Source organism: Myotis davidii, unplaced genomic scaffold, assembly GCF_000327345.1.
Source record: "Myotis davidii unplaced genomic scaffold, ASM32734v1 scaffold137, whole genome shotgun sequence".
Lineage (NCBI taxonomy): Eukaryota > Metazoa > Chordata > Mammalia > Chiroptera > Vespertilionidae > Myotis > Myotis davidii.
Window position 1 is genome coordinate 21,264 of NW_006288719.1, and position 14,999 is coordinate 36,262.

Genomic DNA, 14,999 nt, shown 5'->3' on the forward strand with positions numbered 1-14,999 from the left:
ATTTAGTCTTCTGCCCAGTTACCATGTATTAGAAATGAGGGTATGGGTGTGATGATGAATGGGTGACACAAGGGAGTCTTGTGGTGATGGCATTGAGTATATTGATTGTGATGGTGGTTACTCAAGGCTACACATGCGATAAAATTGCAAAGAACTACAGACACAAACACACACACACACACACACACACACACACACACAAATTAGTGCATGTAAACTAGAGAAATCTGAATTAGCTCTATTGGCTATACCAATGTCAATTTCTTGGTTTTGCTGTTGTAATATGTTTAAATATCCTATACAATTATAGTTGTATTAAGGGAAGTTGTGGGGGAGGGTTGTGAGACTTCCCTGAACCTTTTTTTTTTTTTGCAACCTCCTGGGAAACTATAATTATTTCAAACTTAAAATTTAAAAATTAGATAAATGATTACTCTAAAAATAGTAAAAAATACAATATAAAACTGCAATGGTTCTCCATTTTTTACAAAACAAAATACAGACTCCTTTGCCTAATGTCCAAAGCTCTTAACAATGAGCCTCATAATCCATTGCTCTTCCTTCAGACCCTTGATCATTCATTCCATAACCATTGGGTATTAAGAACCGGCAATGGGTTGGACACTGAAAATACAGTGTGAACAAGATGAATAAGGCCTCCGCCCTCAGAAACTTATCATCTTTGGGAGAAACAACCAAGTAGGCAAACAATTCCAATGAAGTGGGCCACGTGCCACAACCGGGAAGTACAGAGCTGTCTAATCACTCTTCTCATCATTCCTCTTCACTCAGCGCCAGCTCCTCTGCCCCAAATGCTCTTCCCTGACCATCAAATTGTCCATGAAATCTACCCCTACTTTCATTCAACAAACATTTTACAGAGTGCCAGCTCTGTGTCAGATCGTGTTCCAGTCCCTGGGGCTGTGCTGTGGACAACACAGCAAATAAAATTGAGCCACTGGAGTGGGAAGGAAAGGAAAAGTGTGCTGGAGAATACAGAGTAGTTCTCAAGGTAATAAGAGTTGCCTTGACCAGCCTTTGCTCTCCACCTAAAGCCATGGGTTATCTCTGAAATCCCTCAGGCCATCATTTCAGGCTTTTTCATCAGTATAAGATTTTACGAGGTCATCACAATTTATGTGTTCCCTGAAGATTGAGTCCAGAGAAGCATGGACCATTCATTACATCCCATCAGATTCCAAACGGAACCCTGAATAGAGTTGAAGAGGGTACATAAGATGTAACCTAAAAAGTGTGAACCCATGGGCTGGGAAGGCCTTGAGGGCAAGACAGGGATGTGGGCACAAGCTAGCTCAGTCCCAGTCTGGGGATTTGTTTTTCCACTCGCATGCTCTTCCAACGGCGCAAATGTGTTTTCTTCTCTTAGTCTCCAGTTTGCCACGCTTCCCAGCTCATTCCACTGGATTGGGTTACCCGCTGGGCTGGGCTGTTTTTCTCTGAATGCTTCCAGCTGTTTCACTTCTGCTTATGTGCACTTTCTGCTTATGTGCACTTTCTCAGTCGTGGGGTTCTTCTCGCCCATGATGCTGCTCCCAGCACCAGTTGTGAATACAACTCTGATTTTGCTTCCTCCCTCTCCTCCCCTGCCTACCATTTGCTACTATTACCCAGTTCTACTTACGTTTCACTAGCCTGAGCAGGAGGAAAGGAACTAGAATTCAATATTTATTCAGCACTTATTACTGTGCTAAACAATTTATGCACATAATATTACTTGATCCTCACAGCAGGTCTATAAAATAGGTATTATTCGTGTTCCCACTTACTAGATGAGGGAACTGATGTACAGGGAATTTCCACCACTCGCCTGTGGTTGTGAAGCTCAAAGCCAGGAGTTCGCCCAGATCACTGTGACCCCAAAGGTCATGTGCAGCACCAAGTAGTTTAATAACTGCAGTGTTTTTCTTTCTTTTCTTAAACTCATATGCATGGTTTCATGTCAGAAGCATTCATTTACAGCTTGCTTTTTTTCATTCAGTATTATATATTCGAGACTTATCCATTTTGATAAATTTTACATACTTAACTTATTTTAATAACAGTATTTCATCTTATGGATATCTTACACTGATGTTTTATTATTGTAATATGCAGTACTTAACTCTATTGCATGTAAGATTTTATTTAGGGTATATACCTAGAAGGGTATGGGTGGTGTCCCAATCTTTAACTCTATTTGAATTGCCTACTATCTTTCCCCAAAGCGGTGGTTTCAGTTTATACTCCCACCAGCATCCTACATTCTCACCATCACCTAACATTTATCAAATTCAGAAGCAAATATGGCAAAATCCGGATGGCAGGTATGTGGATGTGCTGTGTAATTTTTTTATCCTTCTCCATACATTTGAAATATTCCATAATTAAAAGTAAATTGTAATTATGGTTGCCTAATTTTATTGGTATCTTGGGTAAAGACTTAGCATTCTTACTAATGGCATCTGCACATGTCACTGAGCTATCATTCAAAAGACCCTAACATTTCTCAACACCTACACTATGTCATGAGCTATGCTTGCTTCCAGAAATCGAAAAGGATTCCCAAGTGCAAAGGCTGAGGTTCTGAGTACAAATGAAGATGGTGATGGGGCTTCATGAGCAAAGCAGACAGTGCACAGAGGGTCAAGTGCAACAGAAGAATGACTATGAATGCCTAAAAGACTTTAATCACTCCATGCCACAGTCTGTAAACGCAGGAGGCTCCACTCCAGTTGGGGAGAAGGTACCTTCAGAGCATGAGCTCATCTTTCTCTATTCCTTGTTCAAATAACAAAATCTATTGTGCTTTCCCAAATTTAGTTGTTCTATTGGTGCAAACACACTGGGCAGAGCAACCTTGGTTTGGGTCCCTGACCCAAAAGGGTCAGTAACAATAACACAAAACTTCAATGAGCAAGATATGTGAATGCCAGTGTGGCATTATATATATATATATATATATATATATCGTCTTATATGATCTTCTACCCTGTTTGGGGCACAGCTCTCCTGAAACCCTAAGTGATGAGAAAATCAACGTGTCTTTGTTGTGTTAATGAAGTGACTTTTGGACTGCATCTAAGGATGGGGGCTGGCTGCCAGGAGAACCAATCATGTGATTAGAGGTTTGGAATTTTCAGTCATACCCCCAGACCTCTTGGAAGGGGAGAGGAGCTGGAGGTTGAATCAATTGCCAAGGTCCAATGATTTAATCAATCATGACTCTGTAATGAAGTTGCCATGAAAACTCAAAAGGACAGGGACCAGACAGCTTCCGGGTCGGTGAGTTCATAGAGGTGCTGGGAGAGTCATGGACGCTCCACACCCTTTCCCCACACTTTGTCCTGTGCTTCTCTACCATCTGGCTGTTCCTGAGTCACAGCCTTTTTAGGAAAAGCTGGTAAATAGTACTAAAATGTTTCTCGGAGTTATTTGAGCCACTATCTAGCAAATGAATCGAACCTGAGGAGGGAGTTATGGGAGCCTCTAGTTTATAGCCAGTCAGTCAGAAGCACGGGTAACAACATGGACTCTCAACTGGGGTCTAACGTGAGTTTTGGAGGTGGGGGTGGTCTTGTAGGAATGATCCCTTAACCCAGGGGTCCTCAAACTACGGCCCGCGGGCCACAGGCAAAGGCAAATATTGTATTTGTTCCCCATTTTGTTTTTTTACTTCAAAATAAGGTATGTGCAGTGTGCATGGGAATTTGTTCATAGTTTTTTTTTTTAAACTATAGGCTGGCCCTCCAACGGTCTGAGGGACAGTGAACTGGTCCCCTGTTTAAAAAGTTTGAGGACCCCTGCCTTAACCTGTGGATTCTGTTACTATCCCTGGGGAGATAGTGTCAGAATTGAATTAAATTCTTGGGCATCAGCAGGGTGTCTGGGAATTGCTTATTGGGGTAGGGAACCCTCACACACACAAATTTGAAATTTGGGTCCCAGAATATTCCTATGAAGCCAGGCATCAGGATTAAAAATAACCTCAACAGAAAGTGACCAAACCAACAAAATTAAGCTTAATGGAGATTGATTAAAGGTTAAAAATGGAAGTTTGCCTTCACTAGCATAGTATGCTGTGGGAGATCTTAGCAACAGCTTCAATGTAAAGCAGTGGGGGAGTGAGTTAAGGATGAGTTTGGATGACCAGAATCTCAATGTGAGCCATCAGTGGGCTATCTCTTCATACTACAGAGATGAATGGCATCTGTACCAGCCATGGTTTTTGGTTGCAAACAACAGAAACTGACTTCAGCTAACTTACACACAAAAAAGGTATTTATTGGAAAATTATCTCTGCTCAGAAACTTGGCAGGAAGCCCACATAGCAGGGTCAGGAATGGACAAGACCTGGAGGACCTAGGAAGCAGGAACCACAGGAGAAGTCTGATAACAGGAATGGCGGGGTCGGAACCCCTCTATAAACAGAGGCCCAAGGCCAGGGCAAGAGAAACTTTATTCCCAGCAGGTTCTGAGCTAGCCAGGCTGAGACCTGAGCTGAAGTTCTCAGTTGCCATCTTGCTCTTCAGTGGAACACAGCCAGTTCAAAGGGGAACATATTTAGCAGAGGCACCTCTGGGACATCTGGCTTTCACAGAAGACACTCTGAAAGCTGCTGCCAAGGGCACTCAGTAGAAAGACCTGCCTCTTTCTACTGAGTAGAAAGAGTAGAATTACCCCACAGAGTAGAATTAGGGACAATAACTAAGTACTGTAGAAGTTGCAAGGAGACAGAGTTGAAATCACATAACCAGGAACTTTCTAATAAATAGTTATTCAACAAGGGATTTAACAAACTTTCATGGTGGTGAGCTTGCTGACCACAGCAATTGTTCAAAAAAAGGCTGAATCCCCTCTGATAGGGAATAAGGTAGGGGGTCCCTGCATTAATAGGAAATAGATTAGACAATTTATAGGGTCACTCAACTCCTTGATTTGAAATGATCTTGCTTAAGTCACTTATTTGAGTTATATACATTAAAACTAAACTTTTGAAATCATAAATTTTAATTATTAAATGATTAAAATATTCTTTCTTTTTCTAAAAATGTTTTTTATTGACTTCAGAGAGAGGAAGGGAGAGAGAGAGAGAAACATCAATGATGAGAGAGAATCATCGATCAGCTGCCTCCTGCACTTCTCCACTAGGGATCAACCCTGGGCTTGTGCCCTCACTGGGAATCGAACTGTGACCTTCTGGTTCATAGGTCGATGCTCAGCAATTGAACCACACCAGCCGGGATGATCTGAACATTCCTGAGGACAGCACCATGTTGGAGAACACATCTCTCAGTGAGTCCAGGAGAGCCACTGCTTCCATGATTACAGCACATCTGTTTCTTCAGTTGAGTATAAAATGGAGCAGATGGGTCATGTTAAAAAAAACAGAAAAACACAAAACCTTTCAACACAAAAATAACAAAACACGCCTGCTCTGTAAGGTTCATAAAACCTGAGACCAACTGAAAAAAAGGTCATATTCTAATTTCCCATCCATCAGTCTGTAACCACTGAATGTATTGGCAGCTAGAATAGCTGTGTGTGTGTGTGTGAGTGTGTGTGTGTGTGTGTGTGTGTGTGTGTGTGTGTGTGTGTATGCACATACATGCTCACACTGGCATCTTTCCCTCTTTCTCTTTCATCTAGCAAATTGCTGAATTTCCATATATTTAATGTTTTGATGAAATCTCATTGTTTTGGGAAATCATTTACTCATTAACTCCATGAGTTGGGTTTTTTAAAAATCCCCAGACAAATCTCCTCTTAATCTGTGTTTCATGGGTACTCAGCAGCTATATTTTTTAAGATGACATCCCCAGTGGTCAACTCCTAGGCACTGGGCTGGGGGCCTGAGCTGAGACCCTGGCCACAGTGGTGAGCTGGGGAGGGGCCAGATCTCCCTCCCAGGAAGGTCATCTGAAGGTGAGTTTGATCTCAGCACACAAGAGCACCATGAAAAGCAGTTCCCATCATCAGAGCCAAGGGGCGCATTGAAAGCCTTGCTGAGGATCTGAAGCAAGGGGCAAGGGGAGCTGAGAACCCCAAGAACAGACCATGTCAGGGCCTTATTATGGGAGGAGGTGACACAGTGGTCTCAAGGCTGATATTCCCGAGGGCTGACGGCAAAGGTTTTGAGGTAAAAACCACACCAAACAGTGCTCTCTGAATGAACTTGGCCTAGAATAACAAAAATGATGATGATGAAAACAGCATCTTTCTAAGTCAGATGGAAAAGGACATGAACCATATGATTCTACTCACATGTGGGTTATAAAACAAAAGCACAAATAGACAAACAGAACAAAACTCATAGACACAGACAGCAGAAGTGTGATTACCAGATGGGAAGGGGGATGGGGAGGACCAAGACAGTAAAGGAGTCAAATATATGGTGTTGGAAAGAGACTGCACTCTGGGTAGTGGGCACACAATAGAGTGTATAGATGATGTATTATAAAGTTGTGCACCTGAGACTGATATGATGTTATTAACTAATGTTATCCCAATAAATTTCATTTTAAAAAACACACAAAACACTATTTTCCTGAGGGTCCAAGCACTAAGTTAGGTGCTTTACAAATATCACCTATATTCCTCAGAAAAGACCTGAAACCTAATTTTCAGGAAAGAAAACAAGGCCACACCCAAAGACAAGTGCTTTTTAAAAATATATATATATTTTTAATTGATGTCAGAGAGGAAGAGAGGGGGGGAGAGAGGAAGAAACATCAATGATAACAGAGAATCATTGATCAGCTGCCTCCTGCATGGCCCCTCCTGGGAATCAAGCCCGAAACCCTGGCTTGTGCCCTTGACGGAAATCGTACCTGGCACCCCTCAGTTTGCAGGCCAATGCTCTGTCCACTGAGCCAATCCGCTAGGGCAGGACAAAGTGCTTTTTAAGATTTGACTGCGTCCAGTTGCATGGCCAAGCTCAGCATCAATGGGGAGAGAAGCACAGTCTGCTCTCAGCCAGAGGGCCTGGGGTGCAAGACAGCGGGTGTGGATGTACAATCCTATCACAGGGGAATAAAGACTTGGAACCACATTTCTCATCAAAAAATAAAAACAGTATTATAGGCACTTTACAGGCCACATTGAAAAAGCACTGCTGTAACATGAGGTGCTACGTAATACGAAGGCGATGCAGAAGTAATTAGCACAGCCCAAAATAAAAAGACTAGTATCCTCTCTACTTCGTGAGAGGGCACAATGCAAGTTTATACATAACTGGCATCTTTTTTAAAAATTGGTTTTGTTAATGAAAGTCATTTTCTTTCGCCACAGAGAAGAGAATATTGAAACATGTGAATCCTGATACATCTCCAGTGGCTTTCCCTTTGGTTGCCCTCACCAACCAAACATCTTGCCTTAACCCCCCTTCCCAATATACTCAACTGTACCAAGAAGATGCAATCTCTTTTTAAAACAGCGATTGAGCATACTTCAAAATAGCTGTGTGGATCAAATGAGGTGATACATGCCCAGCACTTATTAAGGGGCCAGGCCCAGCTTACAGGCTCAATACCTAAGAATGGAGAGCTGCTGTTATAATTTTCTACTCTTCTCCCAGCCATAACAGCAGCAGCCCATGGTTCTAGTTACTAAACACTTGCTGAATTGACCTTATCAATAACTGAGTGTTCCTCTTTAGCTCTCTGCCCAAGAAGGTGCTAGAGGCCCATGGTTAGTCCACCTGGATGGGGGTCAGAGGCAATTGCAGAAGGAGGATGTTGTAGCCCATTAAAACTCTGGGTGACAAAGCCCATCGCAAACGCTTAAGACAGTGGTTCTCAACCTTCCTAATGCCACGACCCTTTAATACAGTTCCTCATGTTGTGGTGACCCTCAATTTCATTGTTACAAATTGAACATAATTAAAGCATAGTAATTAATCACAAAAACAAACATGTAATTATATATGTGTTTTCCGATGGTCTTAGGCGACCACTGTGAAAGGGTCATTCGACCCCCTAGGTTAGGGAACTAAAAATAAAGAAAAGCCCGCTTACGAAATTATCCACTTTTGCTTTCTCTTTGCCTATGCTTGACGCCATCAACAGAGACAAGGAAAAGTTAACTTCATCTTACTCGTTTGACATACATTACTAAATGCTACTAGTTACCAAGCCAGAAAAAACACTGAAGAGAGAGACCATTATGATGACGATGAACAAAACCCAATCTTGGCCCTGTGTTGTTCACAGGCTAGTGAGGAAGATCAACACTCAACAGTCAGACCTTAAGCAGCCTCACCAGAAGTGAGAAGAACTGCTCTGTGGGCCCGGGTGACATATGCTTTGACTGAATTAGTTTTTCAAATAACAGAAATTGAAAACATCGTTCAGTGTCAGCATATGATTCTGTATCTTCCTGGAAGCAAATATTCATTGAATAAATAGCTGGTGTCTTGGGAGCCTCTATATGTTTTGGTCTTGTGCTGGTGACTACATGGGGAGACTTGGTAAATACTTGCTGCTGAGATGAAGGAGCCTCCATCAGGTAGCATTCATTCTAAGTCCTGGTGACCACACAGCTGCCCTCAGACACACTTCTGACTGGTTGTCGCCTAAGGAACCTGAAAGGTGCTTCGCTCTGCCCTCCCCTTCCCACCTGCCCCATCTTCGGTCCAGGCTGTCCCTGAATGCTGCTCCTTTCTGGTCTCTCTGCTGTGGGTACCTTCTGCCCACTTTCCCGTTTCCCCTCTGCAGAGAGAGAGGTGCTGCAGAATGCAGCTCCGGACAGGGCAGCCTCCGAGCCAACATGGGCTGGCTGCCCTTTTCCAGAGCCCACAACATCTTGAAGATGTTTGTAATTTTACACCAACTGGAGGATATAATTCATTGCTTGCTGAATCAAAGTCCGCCCGCTGCCAGAGGATTGCAGAGATCATTTGTATGATCATTAAAAAGTAAAAACAAAACGAAATGGCTCTACTCTCACCCTGCCCTCCCTCACACACAAATGTACCCGCAATCACCTTTGGTTCTTGCCCTTAGAATAACATATACCCCTTGCTGCTTGCCCCTGCCTCCCACTCCTGAGTCTCTAAAAAGAAAAGGTTCCACTCATATTGGGATATGCAGACTTTGTGAATGCAAATCAGACCCAGGCAAACTGCAAGGTTAAGAGTGAATTACTGTCAGCTCTAAGGGGCTTGAGGGAGAGAGGGAATCCCAGCCAAGGAGAGGGATGCAGGCTCACTCTCCTGGGCAATTAATCATCTGTAAATGCAAAGGATGGCACGAAGAGTCTCTGCAGCTTGCTAAGGCTCTGCTTTCCAGCTGGGGCCATGAGGTCAGAGCAGTTTGATGAGCCCCCCCGCCCCCCGCACCCCTGGACCATGGGGGACAGGGGAAAATCAAAGTGCTAACTGACAGGAGAGGCTGGGGGAACTACACTATCTTCCCTGTCCATCCAGGGGTAACAAGCACTAGCCTGGGCACAGGTGCTCTGGACTTGACTCTCCCCTTGGTTTCTACATGCAGAAGCCGAGTGAAGGTCAATAGCCAACCGCATGCAACAGGTTGTTCAATAGTAGTAACTGCTGCCATCTATTGAAGGCTAAATATGTATCCTGTGCCTTGAACCCTATAGATACACAATCTTATTTAACCCCAGCTGCAGCCCTTTGAGGCCAGGTACCATGCTCATCCCATTTTTACAGATGAGGAAAGCAAGGCTCAGAGATATCAGTGATTTGCCCAAGATCTTGCACTTGTTGAGAGATGGACGCAGGATCTGAATTCAGGCCTGTCTGACTTAGAAGCCCCTGTTTGGAGTCAGCAGACCACTCTCTCTCCCCAGAAACTGAAGGAAACCTCATGACACGAATTCTTTTTGAACTGAAAACAAGAAAAAGGTTGTATTCCCCTGAACACATGGTAGATTGTCCCCACTTCAGTGAAGATAAATGTAAAAATAACTAAGAGACTATGTGTGGCTCAACAACAGCAGCAGCCAGCTATGTCCTTTCAACATAGTCTGAGTTTTGTTTCCATGTTCCCATTCTCTACGTCTTGGCTTCCTGCACTTTCCTAATCCTCTGTGTGTGCATTTGCTTGTCTTGTTTTGTTTTATGTGGTGTGAGTTTCTGCCATCCACTGCAAATCTTTTGTAGAATGAGATGGGAAATAGAAATATGGAAAGGACAGGTGGACACAGAGATAGGTGGATGATTGGACTGATAGATGGATGGATGGATGGACATGCACAGTGGATAAGAGATGGACAAGTGAACAAACACGTGGACAGACAGATGATAAACAAGAGGATGAATGATTGGATGGACAAACTGATAGGCAGATGGACAAATAAACAGATAGGCAGAGCTGCCATGACCCATATGTATACTGGTTCTGACTGACACCCACACCAGCTGCCTAGTGGTCTGAGAATGACAGCGGACCACACGGTAATAGCACCCTGAGGGCAGAGAGGCCTGAGAGATCCTCTGAAGTCATGCTATTTGGCATCTGTTACTAAGGGCTGGATCTTCCATAACTGGTTAGTAAGGAGGGAGTAGGAATGGCTTAATACTAACACAGGACCACTGCTCCAGTCCACCTCCTCTGCCAGGCTTGTTCTGCTGCCCTGCTTCTTGCCACTACCACCACCCCACATTCTCCATGCCCCCAGGGGACCTAACCCTCTCTAATGACCAACATTATCTTTTCCAGCTTTTATCTTTTATGCATGGATTTTTGCACCCTACATCTCCACCTGCCACCCAAGTCAAAGTATAAGTACCTTCAGGGTAAGAAACATATCTCTTACCTCTGTTTTTATAGTACTTACCTCAATGCATGTTAATGGCAAATGGAAAGCTATCTTATGGAATGCATCGTAAGTGTGAATTACGGGCTTCTGTAGTTAGGGAAGTTTTTTTTAGCTTCTTTAAGCATTATCACAAAAACCACTTGTTCATGGAAATGTCCCAGTGCCACCACAATGTCTATTTATTGAGTGCTTACTAAACACATCCTATATCAGCATCGCCAACCTTTCAGACCTCATGGACCACCAGTGGTCTGCGGACCACTGGTTGGCGACCAGGAGTTCGACTGCTTGCTATGATGTACACTGACCACCAGGGGGTGATGTGGAACAAAGAAAGGCCCCAGTTGGCACCCAGCAGCTGGGGGAAGGAAGGCCCTGGTCGGCAGCCAGAAGGCCCCAATTGGCCCTGATAGCTAGGCCTAGGGACCCTACTTGTGCACAAATTTTGTGCACCGGGCCTCTAGTTATATAATAACAGCTCATCACTATAGAGTAATCTAAGTACCTTACATCTAATAACTTGATCTTCACCATAATAGGCCATAGCAGTAAGTCCTAGGATTATCCACAGATGAAAAGACTTAACACTGAACAAGGTTAAATAACAAGCTCAAGTCCCTGGCTGGTGGTCAGAGCATCAGCCTGTGAACCGAAGGCTTGTGGGTTTGGTTCCCAGTCAAGGACATATATTTGGGTTGCAGGTTTGATCCCCAGCCCCATTCAGGGTGCATGCAGGAGACAACAAGTAGATGGTCTCTCTCACACTGATGTTTCTCTCTCTCTCCCCCTCCTCTCTTCCTTTCACTCTCTCTGAAAATCAATAGGGGGAAAGTAATAATAAACTCAAAGTCACACGTGAGTAAGAGGCAGAGCTGGAATTCCAATCTCAGTCCAATTCTAAGCCAGTGGCCTTAACCTCCAAGCCATTGGATCACTTTAGGTGGGACAAGTGGAGTGAGTCCTCCTGACCTTGTGGAAAGTCATGAAAGAGCTTTAGTGGGTGCCTCCAGTCTGACACACAGCACCTCTCTCGGATCAGACAAGGACTGCTGGAGCCCAACCCAGAAACTCAAGCTGGCAATGGCTCATGGGGGCACCGCCTGACCAATTAATGACCTGCCACTCCTGCTTAACTCCCGAAGCCACAGTAAGAGGGGCATCTGACTGGGAAGTCAAGTCTAGGCTCATGGTGTCTGTTCAATGCTTTTTGTGACTTTGCCCAAGTCATTAAATTCTGCAAGGAGTAGCACTATCAGCCAAGCTGTTAGGAAAATCAAATGAATGACCAAGAGTGGACCTCGCTTTACAAGGAAGAGACCAAAACTGCCTTGTAAAGTGAACTCTGACAAAGCCACTGGCAGCATTTCTGCATCAAGGCCCCTCAGAAAAACATGACCTAATTGGATGATTCAAATGGGCTTCCCAAATGCATTGCAGATCGTTGTTAGGAAATACCAAGTGGTGCCTGAGAGTTCAAGCAGCCCCTACGGTTACTCTCAAGACTGGTGAGTAAACCATGGTTATATCACTTTGGGCTCCTGGCCACCTGGCTGCAACGCTGGAAATGCTTCAGGCTTGCTCCATTCTGACTTGGTTTGACCACAATCATATTAAATATTAAATCATCTAGTGGCACTGGCACAGAAAAACACTATGTCAGGCGTTAGCTATTCTGCCTTTTATTACTATCCATAACAATTGCCTAACCATTTAGAAAATTCCAACTTCAAGCCCAAGGCTTAAAAGAAGTTATATCTATCCTAAAGGAACTTTGTCCCACTTTCGCTGAAAATAAAAACTCATTCCCCAGACACCAACACCGGGCTTCTTCGTGCTCTTGGCAGGCTGAAGGCTCCTGGACAAACACAGGCCTTCTGCTAAGAGGGAGGCCGCTGCTCATCAGGGTTGGGTCTTCAGCACAGTTGTGATTCCTGCCTCTTCTCTCCAGGCCCTCCATTTCCCCTCTCTTGCATCTGACAGAACAGCCTCTATGTAACCAGAACTACTTTTCAAACTATGGAGCTCTTCTAACATGATTTTCTCTGCGAGGCACATCATAGTCTTATGATTAGGAAACTAGATAGCATTTTAACACTGTGCATTTGGCCTTTTAAACAGCAAAATCTCCAGCAAAAAGACCAAAATGTGAAAAAAGTGGCACCAGACTGTGAAGAGACACGTTTATGGTATAAAATGAGTGAATAAGAAGGCAGCTGCTAGACCTCAGCTGTTTGACCTCAGCCTGCAATGTGTATGTTGAGAGGCTCAAGGTTTTCGCACCACAAGTACCAATTTTGCAGTTACAAATAAATTTTAGTAAGTAGGCAAGTTTGCAAATATGGCTTTGGTGAATAATGCGAAGGACTGTATGTATTTTTTTAAAAAAATTAAGAAAACTTTATATCAACCTGGCCAGTTTTCCTCAGTGATTAGAGCATCGGCCCATGAACCAAAGGGTCTTGGTTTTGATTCCCGGTTAAGGGATCGTTCAGGCATGAGTAATACTGCTGTTGGCTATGAGTTCAATGTTAATGAAACAACAACATACACTGAATAAGATGTATTTTAAAAGAAACACACATAAAACAACGTTAATGAAAATCTGACCAGAGGCTCACAGGAACCTAACCCTGTATTTCTCCTAAGCGCAATGATTCAATATTTGCTGCTATTTTATAGAATATAACTATGTGAATTATGCGAGTCAATTGCACATACACATATACACATATATACATATACACACACATATATATATATGTGTGTGTGTGTGTGTTATTTACACACAGAACTGCTCAGATGTGGCAAAATGATAACTAGATGAAGAATACAGGAATATTTGTTGTTCTAGTCTTTTATTTTTCTGTGGATTTAACTTTTTCAAAATAAAGTGTTGGAAGAAAACACATACACACACACACACACACACAAACTGTGGCTTGTGACCTGTCAATGGTCATAAAATTAATTTAGACAGTGCAACAAAAAAGAATGGCATGGAGTTGAGTCGAGTAGCACAGAAAATGTCAGTGTCTTGGATTTGTGTTTTGTGAAATGTGTTTCCAGATAGGGTGTGGATGTGTGTTTGCTGGGTTGTAAAGTAAAAATTTTTTCTTCATATGAGTTAGGTTCCAAAAATCTTTGCAAGTCGGGGACCTATAGGATCGAGCACCCTCCTGGCACCCCTCCTTCACCTCCTCTTTTCTGTGCCAGGGTCCAGCCCTGTTGCCAGAGGGGGTCCTTCTCCTCCCCAGGCTGGCCCACCACAGGCTGTGGCTCCTCCCCTTCTGCTGTCACCCATCCATTCTCCTCAGCTTCCCCATCACTCCAGCCCTTCCCACATGCTCCTTCCAGGCCTTCTGGAATCCTATTGTAATCTCCCCAATATAATCCCCTTGGCTCTGATATGTTTTGCTCTAGGCCTCTGCGAAGGGATGACTAGACCATCAGCAAGCCCTTAAACTTGTCTCTGATCCGTGCACCATGCAGGCAGTTGGGGGGGGGGGAGCAGGGGTCTATGAGAGCAGAAGGGAAACACTGGGGGGAAGAGAGAGCAGCGAAGGCTTCCATGACGAGGTGCTCCCTCGGAGATTACAAGTTCAAGTTTCTTTTACTAAGTTACTAGCAGAGTTCTGTATAGGAGATAGAAATGTTGCATCATGTTCAAGAAAATAGACAGGAGTAGGCAAAGCAAAGTTACAAGGACAGGAGCGTTCAAGGGAGCAGGACCAGCTAGGACAAAGGCAGGTTGGAAGGCAGCCACAGCCGGAAGGGAGTTTGGAAGTGTAGGACAATCCAAGAATCAGAATTGTGAGTGGGATGCCCTTCCTGATGTCACTGAGAGCAACCCAAACGGATACTGTGGCTTCCTAATTGTTACGGAAACCAGGAGAGTAGGATAGAAACCACACTGAATTGCTTCCGCGCCCTACAAGATGCTCACAGCTCTGAGGACATGGAAGATGCGAATCAAGGAAATATTTTCTTTCTCATTTTGGCTTAAGCTGGTACTAGCCAGGTTCCCTGTTAAGCCCATTCTTGAGATAGGTGTTTTCATTAATATTAGTCCCCAAAAATAGAATAAAAAAATAAATGAGCCTGTAGTTACAAAGAAAACGGGACACGAAGGACACACCCAGGAAGACCAGTCTCTCCTCCCCACCGCCCAGCACAGTTCTGTCCACAGTCCTCCATCCTTTAGCAGGGGCCCAGAACGCTCT